Source organism: Lissotriton helveticus, chromosome 8, assembly GCF_964261635.1.
Source record: "Lissotriton helveticus chromosome 8, aLisHel1.1, whole genome shotgun sequence".
NCBI lineage: Eukaryota > Metazoa > Chordata > Amphibia > Caudata > Salamandridae > Lissotriton > Lissotriton helveticus.
Window position 1 is genome coordinate 340,307,838 of NC_136069.1, and position 14,761 is coordinate 340,322,598.

The following is a 14,761-nucleotide window of genomic DNA, read 5'->3' on the forward strand; positions in this document are numbered from 1 at the left end:
ATGTTTTCCCTTCCCCGGAAGCGCAGCGGACAAGCGCAGCGGGCGCGCCGGATGCGCGCCGAAGGTGCACCTAAGGTAAGCCCGTCTGCACCCGTCCACGCCAGGCCGGGCCCTAGGGCAAACCAGTAGCGGCCAGCCATTCAAGACCAGGCCCATAATCTGAAGACCAAGAAATCAAAAGGGGGTGCAGAGCGAGGGATATTGCCCAACTCCCTCACTTGTGGAACCGAGCTGCAGGCGAATCAACTTTTGAAGCCAGCATTCGAACCGCGCACTGGGCAGATTGAGCTAAGAGGCCTGCAGTATGGACTGTGAAGGGGCTGGCACAGGCCTGGGGCCCCGGAGGCCTGGATTGAATTCACAGGAAGGAGACCTTGGCGCGAAGGTCCCGGTCGCTTGGGACAACTACTTTGGAGGAATAGGCAGCTGCTAGAGGGCTTCTCAAGAGGGCTCAGAGTCAAAAGTGAGAACCCTTTACACGAGCGCCCCCCGAAGCTCACAAGATGGAGAACTCTTCACCTGAGCAAGACTCTGTGGTAGCCGTGCCTAAGTCGTATGATCAAACGACATGATTCAAGTGAGATGGCGTCCAACAAAACTAAGAAAGAACGCTCCGTAAAGGACATTCTTACTAAATCCAGCACTGGAGGCCCGGAAGCGGTCCCACCTGAGTCCGGAGGCCCCGCAGACCCAGAGATGGGGGGTGTGGAAGCCCCAGTTACACGCGCCTTCCTGGAAACCTTATTTTCCCCCCTGCAAGATGATCTCCATACCATGAAGAAGGAGCTAGCCCAAGAGATCTGGAAGATTGGAGAGACCTGGACTCATTGTCATTTCTAGAGTAACTGATCAAGAGTAAGGTCCTTGAGGCGGAAGCCGGGGACGCTTTGTATTTTAAAACTGTATTTGCGTGTCTGACGCTTATCTTTTAAAAATTGAAATAATTGTGATTTTAGCACATTCTGCTCCCCGGGCACTCCCTACCTGACAGCCCACGCTCGCGCTCTCATCGACATCCCTCAAGCAGCCGATTAGGCGCTGCTCCTGCAAACTCCGTCCACCATCTTGGGTGAGTAAGAGGGCGAGCAGACTACTTGCTCGGCCCTCCCACCATGACCACCTCTACAAAGGCGCAGCGCGCCCTGCGGCCCCATTCTAGAGTAACTGATCAATAGTCAGGTCCTTGAGGCAGAAGCAGGGGACGCTTTGTATTTTAAAACTGTATTTGCGTGTCTGACGCTTATCTTTTAAAAATTGAAATAATTGTGATTTTAGCACATTCTGCTCCCCGGGCACTCCCTACCTGACAGCCCACGCTCGCACTCACATCGACATCCCTCAAGCAGCCGACTAGGCGCTGCTCCTGCAAACTCCGTCCGCCATCTTGGGTGAGTCAGAGGGCGAGCAGACTACTTGCTCAGCCCTCCCACCCTGACCACCTCTACAAAAGCGCAGCGCGCCCTGCGGCCCCATTCTAGAGTAACTGATCAATAGTCAGGTCCTTGAGGCAGAAGCAGGGGACGCTTTGTATTTTAAAACTGTATTTGCGTGTCTGACGCTTATCTTTTAAAAATTGAAATAATTGTGATTTTAGCACATTCTGCTCCCCGGGCACTCCCTACCTGACAGCCCACGCTCGCACTCACATCGACATCCCTCAAGCAGCCGACTAGGCGCTGCTCCTGCAAACTCCGTCCGCCATCTTGGGTGAGTCAGAGGGCGAGCAGACTACTTGCTCAGCCCTCCCGCCCTGACCACCTCTACAAAAGCGCAGCGCGCCCTGCGGCCCCATTCTAGAGTAACTGATCAAGAGTAAGGTCCTTGAGGCGGAAGCCGGGGACGCTTTGTATTTTAAAACTGTATTTGCGTGTCTGACGCTTATCTTTTAAAAATTGAAATAATTGTGATTTTAGCACATTCAGCTCCCCGGGCACTCCCTACCTGACAGCCCACGCTCGCGCTCTCATCGACATCCCTCAAGCAGCCGACTAGGCGCTGCTCCTGCAAACTCCGTCAACCATCTTGGGTGAGTCAGAGGGCGAGCAGATTACTTGCTCGGCCCTTCCACCATGACCACCTCTACAAAAGCGCAGCGCGCCCTGCGGCCCCATTCTAGAGTAACTGATCAATAGTCAGGTCCTTGAGGCAGAAGCAGGGGACGCTTTGTATTTTAAAACTGTATTTGCCTGTCTGACGCTTATCTTTTACAAATTGAAATAATTGTGATTTTAGCACATTCTGCTCCCCGGGCACTCCCTACCTGACACCCCACGCTCGCGCTCTCATCGACATCCCTCAAGCAGCCGACTAGGCGCTGCTCCTGCAAACTCCGTCCGCCATCTTGGGTGAGTCAGAGGGCGAGCAGACTACTTGCTCAGCCTGAGGTTCCGTGAAAATCGTTACGACGTTTCGGGCATCGCCGAATATGGACGAGTGTGGTATCTATGAACCGTAAATGACGAGTTTAGTAAGTGTACGCGGTATCGCCATGCTACCCAGAAGAGTTCGTCTCATTTACAGGTTTTTCCAATGAACCCTCGGGTTCCATTTTAGATACGGCATCCATTTTGTTTCTTGCCCTCACGTAGTCAGCGAACAGGCAACTGTCCGCATCGTGACCTTTTGTTCCCAAGCTTCACGGAAGAAGCATATGCCTTTTCATGCGTCTTTTATGAGTAGGGGGAGGACACTGCTAAAGCAGTTGCCTCCGCTCGAAGGTGATTCTGCCGTGCCGGTCTATTGTTTCAGCCTCGCACGTGCTGGGATCAAGCCCTTTTAAGCTACGATTACGCATCCAATATTATCCTCACACTCTCTCCTCCCTGTTGTCTGACTTCCCTGCAGCTGTTCTTGTCTCTTTCTCTTGCTTATTTACAACTCAAGTGGAATGTACCTAATGGTGGGAAGATGTGCTTTTACAGTTGGAACTGGTGATGTTAATGTAATTATGTTCCGGGGTTCTGAATACATGAAAGCGATCCTTTTGAATTTTACTGTGGGAACTGAGCTGTAACCTTTTGCTTACATATTGTGCAATGACAAGATCTTGTAAAAAAGAGAGCGACACACAAATGCAATTTGAAGCAGACTCTTGGAACCTACACTCTGTTGTACTTCTCATGACTTTTGCATCCCTGCAGTAATAAACGCTGATCTTTGACGCCGAAGGAAGTCTCCCGTGTCTCTGTCTTTAGTGCGCCAGAACAGGTATCCCACGAAGGTTTTAGGTGTTGTTCCCTGGCACCGCTGGGCCTTAAATAGTCCAGTCCTTCAGTTGGCGCCCAACGTGGGGCGACATCGGCGGTACCGGTCCAAAGCCTGACGATTGTGAGGAACTTCGTGTGAAATCTCCGAGGAAAAGGTGCACCCCGCTTCATCGATCCTGTTGTCGAAATAAGTGGTCCGAAGATTTTTCCCGCGAAGATTCCCGCCTCCTGACGGCTGCGACGGACCGATGCCCTGACTGTCGACCTGTTTTCGACGCCTGGCGTAGACCTTTCGTACAGCGAGACTATAGACGGGCCTTCCTGGTGACGCCATTGAAGCTCTCAGTTAAGTATTTGTGGTTCCATTACATTTGTGGTTCTTAGTTGTTGGTTCTTAGTTGTTATTTGACAGTTGCAATTGCCAAAAACCGAGGGTTTTGTCTTTCACGAAGATTCAGTACTTCGGTAACCCTTGAAGTTTGATACTAGGTTAGTGTGCACGATGCCTAGCCATAGTGGTCTTCTTGGTTTCTTTAAATGTTGCAACAAGGATTCCCGGTTGGAGGACTTGTGTCCGATACCTCCAGTTGGAACTCCGATATATGAGCTCTATAGTCGACATGGTGTGGGCCCTATTATATATAATAAATATTGGGTCCGTTACACGAAAAAAGATGGTGTCCTTAGTTGGCCACCGCACGGAAGTTTTGAACTTGCGATTTTAGATAATCTTGAAGCTAAATTGTTTAAAAAGAAAGCTAGGCCAGCTATGTTTGATTCCTTTCGGTTGTGGCGTAAAGAGGCCAAGCAGAAAGAAATCAAACAGTTTAAAAAGAATCGAAGAGAAGGTATCGTTCCGATAATGCAAGTTGTACAACAATGTCAGCGAGATAAAGAAGAAAAAGAAATAGAAGTTTCCACTAGACTGCATCACATGAGGATAGACAAATGTTATCCGGTTTTACCAACTAGTCAGGATAAGAAAGAAGAGGATTTAAAGGAGGATCCCTTGTTAGCGTATTTGATGAAATCGCCACCTCCTTATGCACAGGGTGCTACAGCCCCTGTAGCTCCTCCTGTAGTTCCGCCTGTTGTTCCTCCTGTTGTCCCTCCTGTTGTTCCGGCGGCTGCGGGTCAGCCCGTTGTTGGTCCTACGTTTGTCCCACCACCTGTCTCTATTCCTACTGCTCCTTTGCCTGTACCTTCTCAGCCTCTTGTCCCTGCCACCCCGACTATCTTGCCTGCTTCTGCTGTGTCTGCCGTCACTTCAAACGTTGTGGCTCCTGTTCTCCTTTCTCCTTCTGTTCGTAATCGTATCCCTAACACTGTTGCTACCCTTTATTCACCGCTTTCTGGTCAGTTATTTCCATCCGATACTTCTGAAACTCCCCAAAGACGGAGTCAGATCCCTAGTGGAAGGGAAAAAGAGACGTTAGTGACAATGGCACATAGGTGGATAAGACATCCTGCCAACTACCCTCCACGCATGGTTTTCGAGACGTTTTCTCAGTTTAATGAGCCGACACAGAGATTCGTGTTCGAAGAAATGTGTAACTTTTTGAGGGAAGAATGGTATAATGACAATTTAGATAACGTACCGCCCGATATGATTGAACTTCAGAGTAAATTTTCGAGCGGTATGATTGTAGGTGACGATGTACGACGTGCCTTAGAGCGATTGTTATCCTTTAGATCCACAGTGCCTTCTCGCGTGTCATTTAATGATGACGACTTAGAAACTTGGAAAGCGGCTCCTGGTCAGTATCCCATGAGAGAAGTTCCGCCAGTATACATGCCAGGTGCTCCTGCTGCTAATCCTCCGATCCTTCCACATTTCCAAAGAGTTTGGATACACCTCCCATGGAAGCGATCAGAAGTCTTGCAGGTGAAACAATCTTTGCCTGATCCACGCAAGAATCCGGCGGGTTACTATAAGGAGTTGTCCCAATTGGTAGATGCTACTATTATGAACCTTGCCGACATCGACATGCTGTTCGGTAATGTTGTGCCACAACCAGTTTGGGCGAAAATTCGTCAGGAAAATCATGCGAATGAGTTAGGCGGTGATTGGGCTGCACTAATAGCAGCTGATGGCCGACAAGTTGGTGGGGCTAAGCCTGAGCAGTTAATTACGGATCTACCTCAGAGAATAATTACACTTATGAAAACTCTCATGCCAGCGATGAGGGTGAACTGGGATAAATTATCAGCTTGTAAGCAAAAGAAAGACGAGAGTGTCTCGGACTTCTTTACTAGGTTCGAGGAAGCATTTGTCGATCATAGTGGTCAGGATATGAGCACTGAGGGAGGTCAGCGGTTATTTGTTGATAAGTTCGTGTTAAATCTGTTACCTGAACTATGCAACAAATTGAAGAATTCAGAAAGTGCATGGGCTGTTTCAACCACTGCACAGATATTAGCGACGGCTCAATATTATGAGAATAGGGAAAAAGAAGAAAGTGATCGTGTAGATAAGAAAACGAAGGAGCTCAAAACGAAGGTTTTGTTGCAGCAAGCGTATCCTCCACGTTCAAATCAAAATGATTCGCAACAGCAATATAGACCACAATCGCAATCCTCCAGAATACAGTCACGTCCTGACTCCTCTGACTTCAGATCTATGCTTGGGTATAACCAGTGTGCATATTGTAGAAGAGAGGGACATATAAAATATGATTGTCCGGCTTTACGTGATCGCCTTAATGGTGTATCGGCACGAGGGGGTCGTGGTGGTCCTCAACAAGCATCTCGAGGTAGAGGCCGCGGTACCTTTCAAAATCAGACTGAGCGCCCTAATACGTCCTCGGACGCGATTAATTGTTTTGACCAGCGAAATGTAAGGTCCGATAAATCAGCGCAGTATTATGCGGACGACTATTACGTTGAACATGAGACTGTTGTAAACGATCGTTACTAGGACAGCCACCGACAGAGAGAGGGAGTAGTATCAGTTTAGGTTGATCAGAGTGGGCCTTACGTCGCAGTTGCTACATCTGGCGTAGTTGAGCCTTTTCTGTTAGACACTGGTGCGACGAAAAGTTCCATCATGCATTCGAAACTCCCTGGCGCACCTTTGTCCGGCTTAACAAATGTTTCCGTTGGATTCTCTGGCGCCCCTGTTAGCAATCCTGTCTCTAGCCCTTTACCCCTTACAATTGGCCCTCGTGAGCTGGAGGCTCCATTGATTTTATCTACTGGTTGTGGTGAGAATCTTCTGGGCTTGGATTTGTTAAAACGGTTATATGCAACATTGTATTGCTCTCCTGAAGGAGTGGAGCTTACATTAGGTCGGAGAGTAATCTCTCCTATGTACTTGTCGATCGATAAACTCCCGCCGGAATTGAGCTCCCTTCCTGCGTCTCTATGGGCCACAGGTCCCAATGACGTGGGTCTCTTGGACATCCCACCTTATATGATCAAGCTGAAACCAAATGTGCGATTGCCACGTATACCTCAGTATCGTATCTCCATTGAGGGAGAACGGGCGCTATTAACGATTGTACACGATCTGATCGAAAAGGACGTCGTTGAAGAAACTCGGGGAAATGTGTGTAATAGTCCTGTGTTACCCATTTTAAAACGAACTGATCCATCTAAACCTCCTGTGTACCGTTTCATAATCGATTTGAGAGAAGTAAATAAAATCGTGATTCCACAGTTCCCCGTGGTCCCTGATATCATGACTTTGTTGACCCTGATTCCAGCGTCTGCCTCCTGGTTCACGGTGATCGACCTAAAGAATGCTTTCTTTAGTATCCCGATTGCTGAGGAAAGCAGAGACCTATTCGGATTCTCATTAGGTGGTCGCAGTTTTAGACTGAAACGTGCACCACAGGGCTATTGTGAGAGTCCGTCGATCTACAGTCAAGCCCTTAAAAGTCAACTTGATTCATTTGTATTACCGGCAGGCGCAGCCTTGATTCAGTACGTTGACGACCTGTTGGTAGCTGCAGATACCGAAGATATTTGTAGAACTGCTACAGTATCGTTGTTGCGGCATTTATGTGACTTACATCACAAGGTGTCACCTTCCAAGCTGCAATATTGTTGCCAAGAAGTAACCTACTTAGGTCACTTATTGTCAAAAGAAGGGAGAAGGTTGACCCCAGAAAGAATTGCAGCGATTACCCAAATGACTGTGCCAAAAACTCAGAGAGATGTATGTGCCTTTCTAGGTATCACGTCATACTGCAGACAATGGATCCCAAATTTTTCACTATTGGCGAAACCATTGTTAGCTCTCACCTGCAAGGATGTTCCGACTCCTTTGCCATGGACGGAAGAGTGTCAAAAAGGTTTTTCTGAATTACGTGATGCGTTGTGTTCGGCTCCTGTGTTAGGTACTCCTGATTACAGTAAGCCATTTACACTGTACGTTCACGAGAGGGATGGTTGTGCGTTGAGTGTTCTGGCGCAAGAATTTGGTGACAAACAGCGCCCATGCGCATATTTTTCTTCGACCTTAGACCCAGTAGCTAGAGCTTTGCCGAGTTGTTTAAGAGCAACAGCGGCAGCTGCGGCGTCCATTCGACAGTCCGCAGGTCTGGTCATGGATAATATGCTTACGGTGATGGTTCCGCATGCAGTTGACACTCTTTTGAACCGAACGAAAACTCAACATTTGACGAGCGCAAGGTTGTCTGGGTATGAGCTGACGTTACTGGCTAGTCACATACGGATAAAACGGTGTAATGTGTTGAATCCAGCAACATTATTGCCGATCAACACGGAGTCAAGTGATGTAGCACCACATGACTGTTATCTGAGAACTGAAGAAGAAACGAAGGGTCGTATTGACCTAAAAGATACTCCATTGGTAGATCCCGATGGTACTTTGTATGTTGATGGTTCCTGTTTTAAGTTACGGAATGGTGATGTGACGACTGCGTATGCTGTAGTGACGTTGAGTACGATTGTGGAAACTGCGAGATTGAGTCAGAATTCGGCTCAGGCAGCTGAGTTGATTGCCTTGACGAGAGCGTGTGTGTTGTCTAGAGGAAAACGGGTGAATGTGTTTACAGACAGTCAGTATGCTTTTGGTGTGGCACATAGTTTTGGGCGATTGTGGAAAGAAAGAGGATTTTTTACGTCGCATGGTACGAAGATTCAGCATGGACAGCTTGTGAATGACCTTTTAGATGCACTTACATTGCCTAAGCAGGTGGCCATAATTAAATGTAGCGCGCACCGAAAAGTGACAGATGATGTTGGTCATGGTAATGCGTTTGCAGACGAAACTGCTAAAGAGACAGCTAGAGATCTGACAAATCGAATGTACGTTGCGAATTCGGTAAGATGGTCAGCCGAGACTAGCATGTGTGAGGACACAGTTGAAAGTGTGAAGGAAATACAGAATGAGGCCACTGAAATGGAAAAGACTGAGTGGAAAGAAAGCACGGGAAAGTTAGACGAGAATGGATGTTGGGTTGACTTGTCAGAGAAACAGAGATGGATGTTACCGGATGCATATGTGCTTGCTGTTGTTACAATGGCCCATGGCACAGCACATATTAGCTCGAAGGGCATATGCAAGTTATTGTCTCCTGTATGGAAGAATGATGGGATTACTAAATGTGCAGAGAGAGTGGTTAAGAATTGCATGGTATGTTTGATGCATAATCCCGGTAAGGGCACCCCCACTCCACCTGGTCATTTTGCCCCTCCTACATGTCCTTTCGAAGTTATCCAATTGGACTTCATCCATATGGAGAGATGCAACAATTTGAAGTATGTTTTGGTCGTAGTGTGCGCATTCTCCAGATGGATTGAGGCTTACCCTCTTAAGGATAATACTGCTCTATCCACAGCTAAAATTCTGCTCAAAGAGTATTTCCCCAGGTACGGCATGCCTCGGATTGTATGGTCGGACAACGGAAGTGAGTTTGTGGGAAGTGTGATGAAGAGTGTGTGTCGTGGTTTAGGAATATCCCAGAAATTTCATAGTGCTAATCATCCTCAGTCAGCAGGTTTGGTGGAAGGATATAATGGCACCCTGAAATTGAAGCTTGCTAAAATCCAGGCAACGACTGGTTTATCATGGCCCGACGCTTTGCCTCTAGCTCTCTTATCGACCAGGGCTACTGTACACTCTCGAGTAGGGCTTAGCCCATATGAGATTGTGTTCGGCCGTCCTGCGAACATTTGGGGGGTTCCGAGGCCTAAAGAGTTTAACAGACTTGAATATCCAATGTTGATTGATTATCTATATGATCTGACTGCTAAATTGAGTTTGATTCATCAACAGGTCTTTGAGGCTCTGCCGTCACAAACAGAGGGTCCTGGTCATCGGCTCCAACCAGGGGACTGGGTCCTCACCCGTAATTTCGGACGAAAACGTCACCTTGAGCCGGGATTTGTGGGACCCTTCCAGGTGCTACTAGCCACAAGGACGGCGGTTCGGCTGGAGGGACGAAAACACTGGGTGCATGCCACCCACACCAAGAAGGTTCCGCTTCCTCTGCCGGCAGACACATGGATACGTAAAGGTTTTTCCTCGTCTGAAACTGACGTTCCCCAGCGCTTTGTCCCATTTAGCGAAGCTCAGCCCATAGGGAACACTTCAGTTTTATCTGACACCCCTGTTGATTCCTCTCAAACAATTTCCTTTCCTTCATCATTGGAGAATTCAAGTACTGAACAATTGCCTGAACAATCGAACACTCTTTCGCCATCCAATCCACTGTTTGAAGATCAGACTCGACCCGGAAGAAACCGATACTTTCTTCGTACACGCAATAAAGATGAATACATTTTTTTATTATTTTGATTTCAAAATACCCCCTCACATTTTGCCTTGACCATTGTGGGCATTTTATTATGTATGTATTTCTTTTCCAGAACAGCTAGGAGACGTATATAAAATTGATTATTTAACTGATTAAAACCTGCCATCTGGGTTGGCCGTAGGGCCGCGCAGGTACTTCTTTCTGTTTAGCAGTTATTGACATTAGGTCAATTTCTTTTGTCGATTTCTGGGAACTCCTGGGAATTGATAATCACTACTCAGAACGAAGTGCGTCAAGAACGTTGCAGACGGTTGTTAGAGGATGGAGTTCTCCAAGCTGTCGAAGCTAGAGGAAAAGACGGCGCAAAGATCTAAATTGTACAGCACATTTCGAACAAAATGTTTTTTATTACAGGTTTTCATGTTGTTCCTAACTGTTTCTATGCTGCTGGTGGGTGGAGTATATTTTGGTTTTCAATCATTACTGCCTTCTGCCTTACGTACCTCTCCTTCTCACGATCTAAATTTCGTCTCTACTGTTTCTCCACATTCTTTTCACCTACTGCCCCAACATGAGCAAGTCAGACGTGCGGAATTTAGAAACAATTCCTTTGTGCAACTTTTGCATCAGCATCAGTTGGTGGTAAATACTACAAATTGTTGGGTGTGTGGGCTAATGCCACATACCATGGACAGGGGTATCCCATATTAGGTTTTTCCGTACAGCCCCCAAGGGTCAGCTCGGGCATTCCAAATCATGTTCCGTAGTGCACTAGATTCCTACCCCCATCGAGAGCCACGCTCAGCAAGCTTTGGTCCTGGCCCGTACCATAAGTCTCTGGCGATAGCGATGGCTGATCTAGATAGAGACATTTTTGATGCTTCGCTCATCCCAGAGGAGGAAGTGCAGGCCTATAAGTACCTTAGTGAGGCTGAGTATAGTATATCAGTGGGTGATAGGCAGCTTAAAAGCTCATCTCCGATCATCTGGATTGTACCTCACCTAGGCCACTTTTGTCTGAAAGGTCGTGGCCGAAATCCAAGAGCCCAGCTTGGGAAGAGTGCTTGTGTGGATACTTACGTTCTACCGATGCTCTCTTCCCCTGTCTTTCTGACTGCCAAGGGTACCTATTTTGTATGTTATGACCGAGCATATACGTGGTTACCTCGTGACTTCTCAGGTACCTGCTATATTGCAAATCTCTTGCCCCCGACTTTCACTGTTGCTGCCGACTATCACAAAATCAGAGTTGTGAGAGGCGTCATTAGTAAAGAGGATACTTCCGGTCAAGAAGCAGGAGACTTCTTCAAGGGTTTCCTACCGTTTTGGGGCCCTATGGTCAATAGCAGAAATCTGAGACAGTTAACTCGTGTAGTAGAGTCAACCGCTAACATAACTGCAAGCGCCCTTGGTAATCTGACAGCAGAGCTTCAAGCGGATAGGCTTATGACGTTACAGAACCGTATGGTTCTAGACATTGTTCTAGCAGATAGAGGTGGTGTGTGCAAAGTCATCCATTCGAGCTGCTGCATATTCATACCGGATAACGCTCCAACGGTTTATCAAGCCATCTCCAAGTTGCACAAAATCTCGGAGTCCATACACGTGGACGAGGGAAATTGGACGCTTCTAGGATGGTTTTGGAATCTAATGTCGACTTGGGGTTGGAAGATTCTCATCGTTATAGGGGTTGTTGTGACGTTTCTGTTCACGTGTTGCCTTTGTGTACAGTGTGGTCCTGCCTTATGTGGCCTTTGTGCTACAACGTGTATAAGAAGGCCATCTGTTACCAAAGAGGCATTGATGGATAGAATTATGTTCCAACAACATCTGAATGATCTGATGAGAATCGAGATTGACTCCGACTTCGACTAGTTCTTGCCTACATGAGGGCAAAAGGAGCGTCTGAGGTTCCGTGAAAATCATTACGACGTTTCGGGCATCGCGGAATATGGACGAGTGTGGTATCTATGAACCGTAAATGACGAGTTTAGTAAGTGTACGCGGTATCGCCATGCTACCCAGAAGAGTTCGTCTCATTTACAGGTTTTTCCAATGAACCCTCGGGTTCCATTTTAGATACGGCATCCATTTTGTTTCTTGCCCTCACGTAGTCAGCGAACAGGCAACTGTCCGCATCGTGACCTTTTGTTCCCAAGCTTCACGGAAGAAGCATATGCCTTTTCATGCGTCTTTTATGAGTAGGGGGAGGACACTGCTAAAGCAGTTGCCTCCGCTCTAAGGTGATTCTGCCGTGCCGGTCTATTGTTTCAGCCTCGCACGTGCTGGGATCAAGCCCTTTTAAGCTACGATTACGCATCCAATATTATCCTCACACTCTCTCCTCCCTGTTGTCTGACTTCCCTGCAGCTGTTCTTGTCTCTTTCTCTTGCTTATTTACAACTCAAGTGGAATGTACCTAATGGTGGGAAGATGTGCTTTTACAGTTGGAACTGGTGATGTTAATGTAATTATGTTCCGGGGTTCTGAATACATGAAAGCGATCCTTTTGAATTTTACTGTGGGAACTGAGCTGTAACCTTTTGCTTACATATTGTGCAATGACAAGATCTTGTATAAAAGAGAGCGACACACAAATGCAATTTGAAGCAGACTCTTGGAACCTACACTCTGTTGTACTTCTCATGACTTTTGCATCCCTGCAGTAATAAACGCTGATCTTTGACGCTGAAGGAAGTCTCCCGTGTCTCTGTCTTCAGTGCGCCAGAACAGGTATCCCACGAAGGTTTTAGGTGTTGTTCCCTGGCACCGCTGGGCCTTAAATAGTCCAGTCCTTCAAGCCCTCCCACCCTGACAACCTCTACAAAAGCGCAGCGCGCCCTGCGGCCCCATTCTAGAGTAACTGATCAAGAGTAAGGTCCTTGAGGCGGAAGCCGGGGACGCTTTGTATTTTAAAACTGTATTTGCGTGTCTGACGCTTATCTTTTAAAAATTGAAATAATTGTGATTTTAGCACATTCAGCTCCCCGGGCACTCCCTACCTGACAGCCCACGCTCGCGCTCTCATCGACATCCCTCAAGCAGCCGACTAGGTGCAGCTCCTGCAAACTCCGTCCGCCATCTTGGGTGAGTCAGAGGGCGAGCAGACTACTTGCTCGGCCCTCCCACCCTGACCACCTCTACAAAAGTGCAGCACGCCCTGCGGCCCCATTCTAGAATAACTGATCAAGAGTAAGGTCCTTGAGGCGGAAGCCGTGGACGCTTTGTATTTTAAAAAAGTATTTGCGTGTCTGACGCTTATCTTTTAAAAATTGAAATAATTGTGATTTTAGCACATTCTGCTCCCCGGGCACTCCCTACCTGACAGCCCACGCTCGCGCTCTCATCGACATCCCTCAAGCAGCCGACTAGGCGCTGCTCCTGCAAACTCCGTCCGCCATCTTGGGTGAGTCAGAGGGCGAGCAGACTACTTGCTCGGCCCTCCCACCCTGACCACCTCTACAAAAGTGCAGCGCGCCCTGCGGCCCCATTCTAGAATAACTGATCAAGAGTAAGGTCCTTGAGGCGGACGCCGGGGACGCTTTGTATTTTAAAACTGTATTTGCGTGTCTAACGCTTATCTTTTAAAAATTGAAATAATTGTGATTTTAGCACATTCTGCTCCCCGGGCACTCCCTACCTGACAGCCCACGCTCGCGCTCTCATCGACATCCATCAAGCAGCCGACTAGGCGCTGCTCCTGCAAACTCCGTCCGCCATCTTGGGTGAGTCAGAGGGCGAGCAGACTACTTGCTCGTCCCTCCCACCCTGACCACCTCTTTAAAATATTTTCCCTTCCTGCGGACGAGCGCAGCGGGCGCGCCGGATGCGCGCCGAAGGTGCGCCTAAGGTAAGCCCGTCTGCACCCGTCCACGCCAGGCCGGGCCCTAGGGCAAACCATGCTGGCCATCTTATTACATACTCGTCTCATTCTCTCAGAGATTTGCAGCACCTTCACGCCTCGCCGTCTCCTAATACCAACAGGTGCATACACACAGCTGGCCTAATGTGCCCTGCTCTTCATTCTCTGTGTAGACACAAACCTCCAGCTAAACCGATCAGGAAAGATACTTCCATCAGGGTGACATATCTGAACACCCGCTCTTTAGTAAAACACTACGACGATATCTACATCCTGTTGTCCAATAACAATCCTGACATACTTCTGCTCACGGAAACTTGGCTGACGTCAGAGTCTCTCCCAGATATTTTGGCGGCCCTCCCCCCTGATTACTATATTCTCCACGCCGACCGCCCCGGTGACCGGCCCGAGGGTGGGGTGGCAGCCATCATATCTAAGCACCTGAACTCTATCTCTTCTTACTCTCTCCCCCTCCCTGAGGTGGACAACTTGCTCCTCAACTTAGAAACTGACACCGGAGCTCTTACGATCCTCCTCCTATACCGTCCTCCACACCCTATGCCATCTTTCTCTACCATCATGAGTGAACAGTTGTCCAACTTATTAACGCAGCACTCCAGCTTCGCCCTTTTCGGCGACCTGAACTATTGGTTCAATGACACCAACGCTGGCCCCCATGCTATCGAGTTCTTCGAAACTCTCAATAGCTTGAATTTGACCCAACAGGTCACCCTACCCACTCATATCAAGGGCCATATTCTTGACCAGATCTGGACCCATAATCTGGCTCTGTCCCAGCCAGCCATATCCCCTTGTGTCTGGTCAGACCATTATCTAGTTGACACCATTATCACTGCCACCGGCAGGACTCTTGCCCCTCTGATGGCTGGTGGCTCCGCACGAAAATGGAGCACATATGACTCCCAAGGCTTCCTCACGACTCTGGCCGATACTCGCCCAGTCACCAA